Source organism: Onychostruthus taczanowskii, unplaced genomic scaffold (assembly GCF_017590055.1).
Source record: "Onychostruthus taczanowskii isolate IOZ18803 unplaced genomic scaffold, ASM1759005v1 scaffold29, whole genome shotgun sequence".
NCBI lineage: Eukaryota > Metazoa > Chordata > Aves > Passeriformes > Passeridae > Onychostruthus > Onychostruthus taczanowskii.
The window spans coordinates 4,059,011-4,077,639 of NW_024500239.1; positions in this window are offsets into that span (position 1 = coordinate 4,059,011).

Here is an 18,629-nt window from a genome sequence, read left to right on the forward strand (position 1 = left end):
CCATTCTGCACCCTGGGAAAACGTAACCATTTTCATCTTAAGATTATTCATGATTTGAAAAATTTTGCCTGTCTTTTGACTAAATTTGATATTGCAGGAGAGAAAGTCTGCACAAGTTTTAATCCTTTCAAAGTTGTCAAAGAAATATCTGAGAAACTGCTTATGTTACTAACACTATATAGCCAAACACACAAAACCCCATTTTCCTTCTTGCTATCTCCTTAAATATATTCAGACCAACTTTGTCAGCCTAAGACTCTTGCACTGTGCATCCTAACCTGAATATTTAACAGTCATCCATGCTACTTAAAGTTTAACAATCATTTTTTCCCATATACCTTTCCCAACTCAGAAAAGAGGGTTCAAGTTTGAAAGAGTGCTTTGATTTGTACAAGAGCACCTTAGCCTGTTGCACACCATTCCGATCTGAGGGCTGTCACTTCTTCCAGCCATCAAGAGACTTCTGAGGAGCCAGAAACCTGTCAACTATTACTCTCAGTCAAAAAGCAAAAAGAAAATAGGCATTTTGATCTGGAAATTCATCTCAGACCAGGTACATCTGCTTGCTGATGACAATTGCCTCTTCACAAGTCTACAATGTTTTTCTTGTATGGTTACATGAACCTTGTATCTGTATCAATCAAAGTGTACTCAGGTATATGACAAGATGCTGAACTTAAGAACAAGCCTGAAGTCCCAGCTGGTTAAAAAGTTAAATAGAATGTGAAGGAGGTAAGAGTTTCTGACCAGAAAATAATTGCCTTATGGTAGAAACTGTACTACCACAGGAGGCAGAAATAAAGAGAGAAAAAAAAATCCAATCAGAACCTATTTTTCACATACTTTACATCTAAGACATATAGAATAAAACAACCTCCCAAATAATTACAGAAATGATAACCCTGACAAGGTAATGACAACCATTTAAAGTACAAGTATAGGGTTACCCCACAGCTAGCACTGGAAGTGAACTATGACAGGACAAAATGAGGTTGATGCCTTTAGAATATGACAGGTTAAGCAGCTGGCCTAAGAACATTTGACCAAAGAAGATCTCATCTACCCAGTATTAAGTTTTTATGACAACTGTTTCTATCAAGAAATAAACTGAACCATTTGAAGACAGGATTTAGACATCACAGTGCAAGAGCAACTAACTAGTCACAGATTTGTCTGTGTCCCATCTTTAGTCAGTTACACACGACCTTTGAGAGGACTCTGCAGAGTTGTTTCTTCCTTCAACTGGTAAAAGTGCCATTTTCCAGTACACATTAGCAGTATTTATCTTAACCCAACAACTTTCAAACACCTTACCAAGCAATTAGAATAACTAAGATATGACTGAATTTTTCTCTGATTTCTAATTACATAGCAAATGATGCCTAATATTTATTGAATGTATCAATGTATTTATTCTAAAATGGGTTTGTTTCAACATGCAATTTTTAATTGCAGAAAATATTTTTAAAAATTGTTTTATATTACATTTATTTCTTTTATGTGGTAGATGCTGCATTTTCAGAGCCTTTTCAAAGACATAATTTTAGACTTTATAAGACTTTTAGACTTAACAAATAGTTACTAATCAATGTGTACAAACCACCTGGAAGATATGCAACACAAATATTATTAATAGGAATAGATATTCCATATGCATATTTTTGGTTCAAAGGAGAGAAACTTCAGTAGATTTTCAAGTCATAAGAAATAATTATCTTACATATGTATGTGCAGAAAAATATTGTTGCATAGACATTTAGACTTGATATATGGGAAAAGGGGCTTCATCCATACCTGCAAATCTATAAAAATTGTATTTCCTCAGCAGGGACCTTCCCCAGCTGGTCCTTGACCAGTACAGCTGGTTAAGCAGGTTTCTCCAGTGGTGCTCATTTATTCTTTGTCTGTATTTTGACCTCACAGGAAGGCAGACAGCAGCATGACTTCACATCTATTGGTTAATGGGGCTGATACTCAAGTACTCTAGTGCCTTTTCCTCAGATCTCTTAGTTCCTTAAAGAGAACTAGCACATAAGTACTGATAGCACTAAAATTGCATGTAGACTACATCCTTGTGTCAGTCCTGTTGCCTTTCTTTACCTAGTGCATTTCTATAGGTGCTGCTGCTCTTTGTTGCCACCCTTCTTCCCTCTTTTGCAGCAATATCTTTTCCTGTTGGCTCAAGCAGTACTCTTGTCCACTCCAAAATAAAAAAAAATAGAAAAAAAAATAAGTGAGGTATAACTCAACAGGCTTCTTTACAAAAATTATTTCAAAGTCACTTTTCATGTGAAACTGAAATATATTTCTGAACAGCCAAACTGCTGCATAATTTCTAAAAGTTTTGGTTCAATGGCTTGCTTAGTATTTTTATCTGTGCTTAGTATATTTATCAGAAGAGATACTTCCCTTCTGTCCTTAATCTCTTTTGACATTATCATTTTCTTCTTTCTCTTTTGTTGCAAAGTATTTTTTTCTTCCCTTCCTTTTTGCCACCTCAGTCATACAGCTTTTACAGCATCAAGACGAAAGGCACAATGTAACACAAGAGTGTCTTGGCACTGGTGTTTGCCTAAGGTCAGCAATAGAAGTCTCACGTTCAGAAGCAGTTAGCATGAGGATATCAAATACCAATGGAGAATATATGCAGTTTTGGAGGTGGGCTTTGGCTAAATTAAAAATTGCTTCACTGCTGTATGACCCCAGCTCCACAGAAAGCAATGCTAATTGTGTCTAGTACTGAAAAGATCCAGCAAATGCAGAAATAAGGACAAATTAAGGGCATAATTTTTGATAAGCTAAAATCCAGAATGGCAATTGTAAATGCTGTAGTGGTCTGCTCATGTGCATTGGTCTGAGCATGGTGCTAAATCACACCAAAATTATGGGTTTGATCCTGGTACAGGCCATTCATTTAAGAGGTGGACTTCAAGATTGTTGTCAGTCCCTTCCAACTCAGAATATTCTGTGGTTCTGATAGCATCTGATATATTCATACTATGTTCATTAAATATTCTTTTTACACAACTTGATCTTTGCCTTCTTTATCAGATATATTGCTTTGCTTTCCATCAGTGGTCATATATTATTTTTCAAATAACAGATACCCACGCCCACACTATTATTACATCTGAGCTTACCATAACTGCTGACTGTTCGGCTGCCAAAAAGATCCATATTTATATTATACAAGGCAAGGATCTCTTTAGAAAGCCAGAAAGGGCTGCCCATTCCTACCTACATGTAGGTGAGATACAGACATCATTAAAGCTAGATGTTTAGATGTAAAGTCAAGAGAGTAACAGGGTGTGGCAACACTCTCAGTTATCATATTACTTCCATTTTTTCTTCCCTGTGCCTCCACTCTAATTCTGTAGTCAAGTCATTCAGTTCACATTTTCCTTATTTTGTCCCTGCCAGCTGTAGACTTCTGCATTTCAAGGAGTAGGCCCCCACATGGTGCCTATGGAAGCCACATGGCCATTAAGTTGTTCACTAAAATTTCAATTTTACACTTTCAAAGATTTTACTTACATTTTTCTGATGACAACGTGATGTCAGGATTGTCTTTTCTTGCCCAAGATTTTGCCATGCGATGTGAGAGGACACCAAATCAATCCAGTGTAGGTTCAAATGAATACTTGCAAATAGAGACTTGCAGCGCGCCTTTGAAACAGAGATTCCAGAGACAAACAACACCCTCAGAAACCCTCCAAGATGTAAACAGAGACAGGCAAACAGGTTTTGACAGTTCTTCCAAGCAAAAAACTTCAGAAACTTACCAATATTTCAAGCTATGGGGTAGAGTATTACATAGAATAGAAACAGCTTAATCCTGCTGACCTTCTACAACCACAAGCTTTGCTGTACCAATCCATCAGCCTGTCCTCACAAGTAATTTCTAAAAGATAATGTAGTTAAATCTTAAAATAAACAAAAGTTATAGATGGTTTTTTTTCCATTTCTGGAGATGTACTTATTAATGAAACAATATCTTTATAACTGACAGGCCTGGGATATTCCCAGAAAAATAAAACTGTGACCAGGATTCCATAAATCTCGAATGTGAATGATTGCAGGGCATTTCAAGTAGGGGAAACTGGCACATCACTCTTCAGCCATAGCAGTTCCAAAAATGCAGTGTCTTCATTAGAAACACTATGTCATACAGGGATAAGGTAAAATGGACACATTTGTCTGCTGCTCAGTAAAGGTTGCAGGCAGATTAATTCATCTGCTCTCCTCTAAAGCCTTTTCTCTCTCACTGTCTGACTCCAGCAATTGAAGTGACATACTGCTAATGCAAAAAGCTTACCTTAAATGCTCCCTGCCCTTTCCCTACCAGTACCACAATCATACTGTGCCTGGGGAAATGGTCTGAAGAGAGATCTCCCATAACCACTGGTCTCAAGATCGACTAGAGATTTCAGTCAGCATGGTAAAATAGATAAAAGCTGCCAACCATGGTCGTGCAAGGCATAAGAGTCTGAGGCGCCTAGCAGAGCTACCTGAATTGTGGGGAGTTTAAATGAATGACGAAATGGCTCTTTGTCATTTCAGAAAGTCTCAAAGACTGAATAAATCCTGCTGGTATCCCTTTGTTCCACCCAGTAAAGGCTCTGATAAGGCAACACAACAGCAAGCTTAGAAAAGCTGGCCAATAGATGATCCTGAAGAGTTTTCCCAGTGAGTGAAGCTTGCACAGTTTCTGTCATGAATAGGAGAATATGCCAAAATAGGCTGTAGACAAGTAGGGTTCCTTTAGGGAAGAAGTGTCTGCAATAAGAAAAAAGGCATCACAAGCTCCTTCAGGTTTGTTTCCCATTTGGATTCTCAAAGTGATGACCAGGTTGCCCATCAAGGCTTCCTTTACTGAGAGGTGCTGAGGGGGTTGTGCTGTTATGGCCACAGTCAGACACAGCAGGGGTGGCAGAATGCACTGCATGTTCATCACTACCTGCCAAAGACCTCAGTGCTTGTTTTCCTACCCAGGATGAATAGGAAAGAAGAGAGGGAAAAAAACTTTGGGATGCAGAGCTGAAGATGTAAAGGAGTAATAATGATTAAAATCATATTTGAAAATGGAACTTGTGGTGCTTAACATGAATGATCAGCTTTTGTGGTAATTTTGCCCCTTTTTTGCCAATATCTGTGTAGGAATCGTTCCTTAATTTTGTACGTCTGCTGTTTTCTAATCTGTGACAGTGCTTCAAGCCTACAATAACACATATACTCACATTTAAAATATTTTTTATTCAGACTTCTTGGTTTTGAGCCTCACTTCAGGGCCAAACCCCCAAAGATTGAATGAATTCATTGCAGTGAAGTAGTAAGAGATCAGATACCAAACATGGACTGCTCCAGCCCAAGTCTAGCCTCTGGTGATAAAGCCTTTGAAAAGCAAGCACACTAAGGAAATTTCCAAACATTAAAGAAATGTTCAAAGAGAATAGGTAGGTAGTGTAATCAGGCAGACATCTAGTTTTTGATTTCAGGATCTCACTTTCCTTCAGGTATCCTGCCTTTTGGAGCAGACGAAATACTAAAACAGAGAGTTTGAGTGGTTGCATTGTCCATCTGACTGTCTGAGGATGTCCATCCTGAATATTTCCATCAGTATGATTTTAATTTCAGATTTGTGCATTTCAAAGTGATTTACTGCTGAGGGAAACCACACATTTGTGTCATAACATTAATTCCAGAGTCTGATGCCAATGTTTTGCGGATGAGCTGGAGATTCCACAGACAACACTGATACCTCAAGAGAGAAAAGAAAAGAAAATTTCTCATACACACTCAGGTGGTCCCAGATTTGCAAGATGTTCAGCTACATGTTGGTGCTAGACACAGCATGCCAGAAGCACAGCCTGGTAATTATTATGTTCTTTGAGAGCTACCTCCTCCAAACTCTCCAGATGAGCTACCTTGGAAAAGCTCACATTGCCCTGGGTTTCACACAGCCTGAGGTGTCAAAGGTTTCTTGTTGAGTAGCAAGGCCCAACTCTGCCTACACATTAATCTGGCCAAAACCACTTCTGAAGTCCCCTCACTCTTCCTCCATCCATAGCTGAAGATGCCATAATGACGAAAAGCCGCCAAACAGGCAACTTGGATGTCAGCTGCAGAAAAAAAATGATAAGATTTATCTTGTGCCTGATCTCCGCCTGCTGTGATTGGTGTATATTCTAGTGCCTGAGAAAAAGGTATGCTACAAGGGGGCTGAGAGTATGAGCAACATGTGTTAAGAACATATGTAAGGCTTTATATTATTAGATACAGCATCAGTAACTTGGTCTTCTGTGTTTTCTAACTTTCCTTTTTTTTTCTTTTCTCCTGAAAGCCTCAAATAATCTCATTCTGTAATATCCCAAAATTATCAAGGAGTGTTTTCAGAAATAACAGCTCAAATCCATGACCTACAGGATCTTATTAGAAACAGAGATACTTGATCATCATATCCCATTTACTATTACACCTTGAGGTATGTTCAATTGAGAGTTTTAACCCACTTGATGCGTGCCATGTTGATTTTGTATCCCTCTTAACGAGTTCTGCTGGTTTGGCTGGGATAGAGATAATTTTCTTCAGAGTAACTAGCAGGGGACTAGGTTTTGGATTTGTGCTGCAAGCAGTGGTGATAATGACACATTTTCGTTACTCTGAGCAGTGCTTTCACAGAGTAAAGGTCTCTCCTGCTCTGCTTTTCACACCACACCACCAGTGAGGAGGCTGGGGTGCATAACAAGTTGAGTGGGGGTGTGGCTGGGACAGCTGATCCCAACTGTCCAAAGGGATATCCCATAGAATACAGCTGTATAAAGCTGGGGAAAGAAGAAGGAAGGAGGTATGATGACCTTTGTCTCCCCAAGTCACCATGATTTGTGGTGGAGCCCTGCTTTTCTGGAGAAGGATTAACAACTTCCTGCCCATAGGAAGGGGTAAATGGATCCTTTCTTTGCTTTGATTGCATGCGTGGCTTGCACTTTATCTTTCAAATTATCTTTATTTCAACCCATGAGTTTACTCACTTTTCCAGTTCTTCCCCTATCACACTGTGGGGGGAGTGAGCGAGCAGCTGTGTGGTGCTGATTTGCTGGGTGGGATAAGACCATGACACCAATGCGTTCTGTATCATGAAATCAAATGTTCTGTAGAAGTCTAAGTATATTGTATCAACATTATTACCTTATCAACCCAACTTGTAATCTCACAAAAATATCAAATTAGTTTGACAAGATCTATTTTCCATAAAACCACATTGATTGGCATTAATTATATTTCCCTCCTTTCATTATTAATCGAGTCTCATACCAGTCATCCCATTGTTTTCCTCAGGACTGATGTCAGGTTAACATGACTGTATTTACCCCATTTTTCTTGTTTACCCTTTTCCTGCCTTTGTTCATTTTCTTATAGACTGCTAGAAGTTCCCTATTGTTCAAATAATTATTAAAATATTCTTTTTATAATAGATCTGAAAGATATCTTCACCGATAAATATATTTTTTTTCTCCTGGTATCCTTTCAATTCCTTTACCAGTGTTCTGTTTTTTCCTTGCTTCTGTATTTGTTGCAATTAAATTCTCCTTTCTTTCAACAGTTATACATGTTTTTATTATTTTTCTAGCTGCTTTCATCTTCACTTTACTGTTGTTTGCATAACCTCTGGTTCCTTCTTTCCTCAGTTCTAACACAAGCATTTTAGAGTCTAGTGAACTGTTATCAGAAGGTTTCATATGATTATTTATTTTTTGTGACTCAATCCTTTCAAAAGATGTCCTTTCTAATTATTTTCAGCTTTAACAACTTGATCATTTGGCTAAGATTCCAATTCAATAAAATAATAATTTAATATGAAAGCCTAACTTTTTGGAGTCTGATGTCCACAGCAGATTCTGAACTCAGAATTAGGGCTGCATTTTTCTGTTAGTGTGTCTGTGGAAACAGAATTTGGCAAAGATAGAAGCCCATGTTAAGTAGAAAGCTAGTTGAAAATAAATGATAATCAATCAGTGAGTGGAAATCTGATAGAAGCTCTAGCATTTCTAGAGGTTGCTCATACAAATTATGTTCTCAAGCACTACCTTTCCTTTATAGCCTTCCTCCTAAAGACTGGTATTTACATTTGATCTTCTCAAGTATTAAATAACCTTTCCTCTTCCTTTCCTCTATTTTTTTTTCAAAAGATGATCAGTACTTGCAATTTTCACATAATTTCTTGTCAGCAAAAGGTCTTGCTCAGACAAAAGGTAAAAATCAGTCTAGATGACTTTAATCTTAAATGTCTCAGTCAGCACCCAAATCTCAGTATTACATGTAGTTTTTAATTACATTGTTTTACATCAAACAGTTATCAGAATAAATCTAACACAAAAAATAAATGTAGTTCCAGGAGCAGAGATCAAAATGTGGAGTTATGGCTGTCTGTGTTCTTATCATACTGTTGGAATGATGCCTTGTCTAACTTGCAGGCTTCTGATTCCATCGATCCAACATTGATTTAGATTTTTTCTACAGGAAAGGTGAATTCTCTTATTTGGGCCACTCTATAATCAATGTATGAGGGGTTTCTTCAGAGAATGCAAGAGTAAAGCATTTCTAAATCATGTAAAATACAGAAAATGTCTCACACTTCCTTCCTGACCGATAGAGCCAGTAGGGGTTCAATGGCATGTGAAAGAAAGATAGCTTTTGAAACTGCTTTTTTCTTTTGTCAATACCCTAATGTTGTTAGTTTATTTTTAATTTCCAGATTTTCCTCTGTAATTTCAATTATGCTTGAGGCGATTAAGGTGTTGTCTGCTTAATTTCTAGGAGTAAGTTCCTCAGGGTGAGTATAACCCTATTAGACAATACAGAAGTGGAGGCTCAGGGAAGCTTTTGCTTTGGAATGAAAAGCAGTTTGTGAATAGAGGTTCTTACTGAGCTAGGCAGCTACCTCACATAGGATTTTTGGGCTGCAATTTTTGGATTTTGGCACTCAAAGCCTTCCCATATCCCTGACTTTTTGTCTTTATTTTGAGAGCTGGCATGAGGTATGAGAAAAACACTGCTTCCAATAGCAGGTACTTTTTGATATGGGTAAGAGTGATGGATTTTTTACAAAGTCCCTGTGGTTATCATCTGGCTCTTGCAACAGCTAGCCCATAACTAGGATTTGGGAAGTGATCTAGCTAAAGCTCACTACCTCTAAGTCTGGTTGTTTGGTAGAAGGAAGCAGTTTGAGGAAGGATTATAACTAATATTTTCTTTTTCATGAAAGACAGTTTATGGCTTCATTGTAAACGGCAGGAAATCTGAGAGTCGTTTCTGATAGCAAATTAACAGCAAAGGCTGTGAATCATTTTATTTCAATTGCATGAGATCACAACATTGTTCATCGTGTTTTTGGGAGTAGCTTTTCTCAGTCATTCATGTAAACATGGCAATTTCACTCCAAAATACCTCAGGTACAGCCAGGTACACCTTCGAAATGTCTGTTAAATCAGATTATGGTGGGGCATTTAATCAGCTATGTATCACATGTGGAACACATTACATCTGAATAAAATATACTTTACATTTCAGATGAAATTTGACAGTTTTGTTTTGATTTATAAAATCCTATTTAACTTGTGACTTATACTCTTCATAAAATCCTATTTATTATGTGATTGACTCAGTAAATGAATTCAGCCTGGGTACTTAACCAGACAGTCCTAAGGACCCTTACTTTGGGGCTCAAGGTGGAAGATTTTTAGGGCCTTTGGCTTCTGGTGGATATACAGTAGTACATAGCCTAAAAATTCAGATCTTATAGATATACTGAAAAGCCTGTGTACTTACTGAGGCTTCCTCAGAGGTAAAGAAAATCAAGTGCTGTGAGAGAAGCATAAAGCTGCTATTGTTTACATGATGCCACTGTAGATTTTTACTTTGTTTTTATGTATGTATTAATTTAATTTAATTGCATCCATACTTCATGATAGATGCACACTATCACACAAAGTGAGTATGTTCTTTCACCAAATTGACATTGTTAAAAACATTTTTAAAAGATGACACATAAACTTACCCGAATGAACTTAGTCTATGGCTACATAGACTGAGACCAGGCTATTTAAGTCTCACCTGAGAGATGACCTGCACACTTTAGCTTTCTTCATCTAACATCTTTAATAGTATTTCCTGTCTTTCTACCCACTGAAGAGTTTTCAACCACTGAGTTTTTGCAAGCATACATCCAGGAATTTTGACTCACAAATTTCTTATCCAGCTTAATCAGGGTCTATGCAAAGATCCCTTGTTGTGCCCACAGAAAGCCTTTGACCACCTGAAGAATCATTTGTGAAATTCCAGTGTCTGTATGGATGTTATTTTCAAATTACATTTCTAAGAATGCAATTCTCCTTCAGAAATTTAAAAGCTGTGCCTACTTGCAAATCTAAATTACAAGGAAAAAAAAAACCAACTTTCCAAAACTTTCCAAAATGTAAATATATAAATAACCATGAACAGAGAAAATGTAATCAGTAACATCGCAAAAAAACTATTGTACATCTGATTTGACTTCTTTATCACAAGAAGCAACTGCAGCCAATTCTACAATTATATTTATGAGATTTTATGATAATTGGAAGCATGGTTTTATCTTGGTAGAACTTCTGTACTATATTTTCAGGTTTTTTGAGGGAGAAAAGGGCATTCTTTTTAAAGTTAGACATCATAAAAACATTATTTGATCAAGCTTAAAATTACATATTTTCTGCTTTTTAAGGTAAAGTTACTACATACATGCTATTTTGTTTTAATTTTAGGGAAGGAATTTCTCTGTGTATGTATATACGTATATATACATACATGTATACGTCTCCTTTGCTAGCATAACAAAGTAAAAAGGTGGGGGGGGGGACTTCACAGCACAGCAATGTGTAACAGCTGCCTTCCTTTCTCTCAGAAAAGATATAAAGGATTGTTTTTCCTTTTACAGTGATCCCTTAAGTCATGGCAACCTTCTCCAGTTGCCATTAATTCGACACCCTGACAACTTAAAGACAACAGCAGCACATCAGATCTAAAAGGAATTGTGTCTAATTTTCTCTGCTAATGCATTGTATCTGCAGAACTGATACTAAAGGTAATTCTGCACATCATGTCTTGAAACCAGATACCAGGAGGGAATGATGAACAAATTGAAACCTCTTGTGGGAAAGAATTTGACCAAATCCTAGCATTCCGTAGACCATTCACATGAAATTGATAAGACTATTGTAAATCACTCCAGTGACTTTGAAGAGATGAAAGATATAGTCCTGCAATAGTAAATAAGCAATAGGAAAGGAGACATTTTATGGGAAAAAGAGAAGTTAATATTTGTGGCTCAGGGAAGATCGCAAATAACAAAACTGTGTTTTAAAATAAATATAGTTTCACAGTTTTCACAGCTGTTTCTTCCTCTTTAGCTTTATTTTAACCACTGCAATTTCTACAAATGTTAATTACAAAGAAGGCTAAAAGTCATAATCTGTGTTCGGCAATGTCTTTTTTATCCAATTATGCCTCTCTCTACATTCCCATATGAGAAGGGAATTGGCTTTTTCTTTTTTAATACAGAACATGGAAAAGTATTTATAGCCTCAGTCTTGTCTCCTAAGTGAAATACAGATGAGACATCCTGAAATAAATACCACTGTGATGGTCTTTTCTGCTCTGCCTACATTTAATCTCTTTGTAGCTTTTCAGCATAATTAAGAACAGTAGCTGTTAATTGCTTCACAGGCTGAATCCAGAAGCCAAGAGAGTGCCGAATGATTTGAGGCACACCCTACACCAGGAGCAAGGTAGTCTACAAATCATTTCATCATCAATCTAGAGGAAAGTGGGGAAGGGGCTAAAATGATGGTGCTGCTGCTCATCCTGCACCCTACACCATCATGTTACAAGTCTTTAGAGATAGATTATCTTGGCTCTAAGTTCAGAATTTAACACTGATACAAAGAAGGACTTTATATCATCAAGAATCTAAGTTTATGTGTTTGGAGTGGCTTGGGTTTTTTTCATTCTGGGTGGAGAAGAAAGGGCAAAAAAGATATAAGGAAGGCAATACTGGCATTCTGCATATTTAAAACACTTTCAGTGCTCTCAATAAAAGATTTCTCTGAAATTTACATTAAGTATTACAAAACTTAAAGCATGTAGCTTCTTAAAATGCAAATTAATTTAGAGAACTGCTGGGCTTAAAGTAAAACTGGTATGCAAGATTCTAGTATAGTTGAATTGGCATACACATATGACTGTTTATTAAACAGCCAGAAAAGAAACAAGCGGGAAGTACAGCCAGGTATCTCTGACAATCACTTTCCTTCTCTGAAAACAATGAACTAAATTAAATGTTAAAAATGTTAATTAAATGGTAAAAATGTTTGTTTTATTTTAAATAAGAATCACTAATATTTTTTGTCATAATTCTTATTTATTATATACAAGTGAAGCCAGATTCTGTTATTTAGCACCATATTTAATTCTCTGGGTAGTACATTACTAAAAAACCCCACAAAATTACATGTAGCCTAATGATAACTTTTACCTGGGTCATGCTTACAGTAATACATATTTTCTCTTAAGTGGTTATCATTTTCTGTAGGGGAAAAAAAAGTTATTTCTAATTGAAACTAGTAAAATATATCTCTCAACTAATTTCTGGAGCTCAGAAATACATATTTACATTGCAAAAGGTAAAGGTCAGTTTGCTTAGATGATTCCATGGGTTTCTTAGATATCAGTTCTTCCTTTGTCTCATGTTTTCATAGTCAATCACATTACACAGTGGTTTTCAATAATATTTCTCAAAATTCCTCAAGTGATTTCCCATGAAAAGGGAGGATCTAATTGGATTTTTAATCCTTAGTTAATCATGCAACACATTGCATATACTGTTTTAGGTAGAAACTGAGAAGTTCTTTCCACTGCCCTATTATAACAAGGCAAGTTTGGATGTAACCTGAAGCAGGAGAAAAATAACAAGGTAAAGTCCCAATACTGTATAGATGTCACATGAAAACAATACTCTCCTTTCTTTAAACTGCAGCCAGTGCATAGCCTTTGATGAAGCTCTGGAATAATGGAGTGCCATGGGCTATTTTCTTCTGGTTTCTATAGCTCAATACAGGGCTTGTCTCTTCTGTTTGTTTTCAGCTAATTGCCTCAAGATCTAATAAGTTAGTGATGATGTATGCTGAGCACCAGTGACCCCTTGCCAAAAGAAATATTATGTCGCACCAAAGTTTAAGGAGCTAGGTTTTTATCAGCCAAATATCTTTTCCCTAAAAGGCTCTAATTTCCACAGTGTCCATTGTAAGTGGCGTCCACGATTGCATTGTTTTTTTTTTTTTAGATGGCTAAGACAGAAATAATACTTGAGGGGAAAAGCCACTGTGGAGGCCAAATACTAACCTACATGTGTGCTCTTACTTATTGCTGCAAGACTTGGGTATTTTTTATTGAATATTTTTTATTGAATATTTCAGCATACCTCAAGGGAAAAAAAAAACAACACTTACTAAGTAATCAATGTAAAAGAACATTCAACTTAAATTAGATGTTTACTCAGTGTTTTCTCTTTGCACATAATTTTAATGACCTTATTTAAAATGTTACTTATGTTCCTCTTCTTAGAGCAAAGATATCCAGAAAAAGCAAAGACATTAGCAGCTACTACTAATTATATTGAAAGGTAACTTCTAGAGATAATTAATAAAATATTGTTTAGGTACCTTTTGATATAAATAACTGCATTGAATAATATTACCAAGATTTCAAGTCAAAATTAATTTTCCTTTTTGAAAATCAAGACACTGTTCTTGCAAAATTGAGGTATATCAGGAGCAAAAACTTCCAAGGAACATTTCTTCTACTCTTCAACTTTTATTTTAATGGAAGCAACACCCTGCTGGCAAGTAACTCCTTCCCTTTGTCAACAGGAGACACTGAAAGCAGGTTGTGCCTTGAACTCAGGGTGAAGCTAAGGAATACTTGCTGGTTTGATCTAACAGTTATTTCACCTTTTTTTCTCCACTGCTTGCTTGTACACACTCTGCTGCCTCACCCTTTGCAGCAAACTCTGATGTTTGTGCAACTATGGAGCTCACTGATTTCACCTCCTGGCAGAGAACTAACTCCCCAAGGAAAGGAAAAGGCATGTATTTTCTACCATGTTAGATAGCTGAACCTGCAGGAAGGAAAGACACCAGAAGGAAAGACATTGAATATGGAAGGAGGAGAGGCACATTTTTTAAGTTTCAGAATGCTGTGGGGCTGCACCCATACAAACCTTCGTTGCTTTGGTTCTACCACCTGCACTCCCCAATGCACCAATGCCTGGAACATTTTGTGTGCTGGCATTGGGCCTGGTTTGGTCCAGTGGTGCCCTGTCTTAGAGAACCAATCTCTCTGAAATCTCAGGAAAAAGAAGATTTCTCATTAATGTTTGTTTCACACAACACAATATATGGGATGTGATCCCAGTTCTTTCCTGGAAATGAAGGGATATGATCTTCTATTTTTCAATGCTCAGGTGATTGCACAGGCACAGACAGACTGCAAAGCATGACAACATGAGCAGGTCACACCCCCTGATCCAATCACATTTCGTATGAATGGTGAAATGTGCACTGCATCAGAGGCTGGAAGCCAAATCTGAAAATGTTTTGCCTCAGAAGGTCAATTTCGCTATTTCTGATTACCGAAATAATCTGTTACCCTGCACCACATGGTATGCGGAAAAGAATCAAAACCATGGCTTCTGCACATAAATCATAGGCTTTGGTGCAGACAATCCACAAGAGGAGGAAGAAATGAAACACAGGTGCCCTACATCCTGTGTGCATGCTGATTGCTATTTGTTGCATTTGTGCCCCTTTGCAGTGGGCCAGATAATTACATGTTCCAGAAAAATGTCTACCACTGTGGGTGTAGTAGGGTGAGGAAATATGAGCCTCCAATATTACCTGAGAAAAGTAAAACCTCTCCAATATTACCTGAGAGCCTAAACTGCCAGGGAATCCCTCGAGAAGGGGCAGTTCTTGCAGGGCCCAGGGACAGGCAGTTCAATGTGAAAGCGGCTGAACTCATAAGAAAAAACAAACCTATGGATTTTGGATGGCCCTGGGGTCAGGTGGCAAATGAGAAGGAACGCTGAGACTCGATATGTTGGATTTAGGCAAGAAGCTTTTTAAGTCTTATGCCTTTTAAGGCATTGTCAGATGCTGAAGTGTCAGGAGAGAGGTCCAAGAGAAATAATAAACCAAAACATTTACATTCTAGGTGAGCTGCTAGCAAAACAAAAGCAGAAAAAGGCAATATTTTATTTAAATTCATGACTATATCAGATAGTATCAAGAGTTCTTATCTAATTTTAAATGGGAAGTAGGGAAACTTCTGGGGTTTATGAATTAATATCAGGAAATTGGTTGAAACTAATGAAAAGTAATGAATAATGTATAATGAAACAACTGAGTGGCCATGACATGATAGTAACAAAGGCAAATTTGCGCACATCACAATTCTCTGCTTTACAAGGAAATAACAGAAATATATTAACTTGCATTTTCAAAATACCTAACATTGCTTTTGTATGATATTTAAACAATCATGAGGTGAGAGGTCAGGTTCTACTTTTGGTTCAAAAATAGCTAAAAGTCAGGTATAATTGCATTTTTTTAGCAGAGAGTAGTACATTAATAGCTAGGTATCTCACACTTCTTTAACCAACAGTATTTAATATCAGTGGGAAAAGCAAACACAATAACTTGGGGGGGCTTTCATTTGCCACAGGATTTTTAATCTCTTTATATACTGTGATCACTCCTACTGTATATATATATATATATATATATATATATATATATATGTGTGTGTGTGTGTGTGTGTATATATGTATATATATTTACAAACACAATTTTCAATAGAAAGGCTTAAGAAATGACATGCCAACTTTTGCAAATGCCAGTGCTTTTTATATTGGCCAGAATTAGAAAAGACTTTGAGGAGCTTCACAGGGACTCATTGAAGCAAGTTAAGTCGGCAGTTTGATGGTAGTTAAGAGCCAGTATCTTCCTAATGAAAAGAAATATACTCTGGAGAGAATAATGTAAAGTCAATGAGATTGATGCATGTGCTTAACTTAAGTGCATATTTGACTGCCTTGCTGAATAAGGATGGCATTACATTCTTAAAGTTAATTCGCAGCTGTACTCATTGAATCCTGAAATCTTAACTATTAAAACTGTTCCCCATTTAGAGTAACACTGTATTTTTTCCCCTTTTTTAGGGTATTATGTCATGAAAAAATTAATCTAATTAACAACTTATTGTGAAATCACAGATATGTTTTTAAATAAGAAATTACTATTTTAAAAAATTGCATTTTAGAATTTTATCAGCTATTAGCTGCACTGGAAGGCCTAGAGGAATCTTCCCAAAACAGTAAAACTGATTCCAGGGTAAAAAATAAAATCCACCAAAATGTCCAATTTTCTAGAGAGCACAGTATATACACTTATATTTTCTGACATATTATTCCCTCTTGTTTTGGATTAAATGCCCAATATAGAATTTATTTCTTCCATTATTTTATGATAGTGTTAAATATGTATTGTTCCATACTTTAGAACAAGTTGGCAATATAATATACTAGCATGAAAGAAATAAAAAAATATGTTGCATGCATGAGTCTTGATTATTTGAAACATTGTTTTGTGTAATGTGATTTAACCCCTTTTCTGATTGAGATCATGTTTGCTATTCCCTTTGTTTAAAATATGTCTACGAATTCTATTTCTACTGCAAAAATAAATGATGAATTATTTATATATACCAATTATTTATTATCATTTATGCAAAGCTTGTCATATTATGCATGCATAAGGGGATTAAATCACTGTTAACCCATAATGCCTTTAGGGGCATTATATTATAGGCAAAAGGTTGCTTATGTTTACTATTGTAGATAAACATATACATTAAGAACATACATATTGTTTATACAAATTGCCAAGTTGAATATCAGTTCTGTTAGGAAAATGAAGTGTTTATTGAGCTATTTGGTTTCTAAATAATGATCAACTAATCTATTTAATGCACTATACTTTTTCTAGCTTGAAAATATGAGCTTTTTTCAACTAATGGTACTCAAGTTGAATTTAGTTCAAACCTGTTTAATGGAAGTAACGTAAGAACGCACCTAAATCTTTTATTTTCTTTCATTGTTCCTCCTGAGGCAGTCCCTTCATCAGCCAATGATGCATCATTACACTTTACCACTAAAATAAGATGGTACAATCTACAAAATGTTAAAAGAATATATTTTTCTATTATTCCCAATAATCACTATGAAATGTAAAGCAAATCCTTAAACAGATGAAAAGACTGGATGATGTTGCTTTAAGCAGGTACAAAATGGAAGCACATTTTTGCAGTGTATGGGCCAAAATTTTGTTTAGTAGTACAGCAATAAAAGCTTTTTATGTTTTGACATCCCGCTGTAAAAAAATAAAATATATTTTTACATATTTTTATATTTGCATAGAAATATTTTTTTCAACTTCAATAGCCAAACAGATGCAAGTCTCTGATTAGGGTATTCTTGTTCTCATCTTTTCTTCTCCCTGTTTACCAAGGAACATCTTGGTTCCTCTACCTATTCCAGTTCAACTCCCACAGCAACTTAATTTGTTTCTGTTCAGTCTGGAGCCTACAAGTCCTGAGGATTTGTTGTTTTAGCTGCTGTGGCTCTTTAAAGCCTCCTAAGTAGCCAGCACAAACACACAGCAGCATGTCTTGGAATTGAGAAAATAACGAGTCCTGTGGCAACAGAGCTGAGGCCAGGTGGTTAACTGATCTCGACCATCTGAGAGAAAACGTGTAGCTGTTATTGTATGTAGATTAAGAAAAGGTCGGGTCAGACAAGAAACATCTTTTCCTAATTTAGACGGACAGTGACGAAATCAAAGGTTGCCATTGTCTTCAGCAGAGTTTCTAACTGAACACTGCAGGCTTGATTCATGAAAACCTTTGCAAATCCTTAGATCAAACTGGGAAGAAGTCCTCCAGAAAGTAAATTCTTAAGGTTTACCGCATGCCCACCTGCTACTGTTAACCTGTCCTGAAGCCTCACGTGAGCCCTGGAGGCGAATTACATGCTACAAGCACTCTCAGGGATCCAGAGGCTTCAGCCCTGAATCCAAACCAAGCACTTTATGAAACTTAGCCCTACCAACAGCCTCTTTTTTACATGGCAGATTAGTGCTATTAAGTCCTAACTTTCACTAAATGCAAGTGCAGCCTTGTTTTAGCCAGCTGCACTGAAACAACATATACTTTAAGACTCTCCCCTTCTTTAGGTTGATTTGATATCAGAACAATGTGCTGTTTTATACTGACTTATTCTGATTTAAACCAATACAAGTGAGATCAAAATCAAGCCCACTGTCTGTAAAAGCCAAAGAATGTATTAAAAGAAAATGTAGTTTGAGGGCAAGTAAAATCTCTAGCTTGTTTTTTAATTAATATTTTCTTTTGTGATATAGCCCCAGGCGTCCAAATATATATTCTTCTAATCCCACTTGACCTCAACACAAATGTTTATGCCAAGG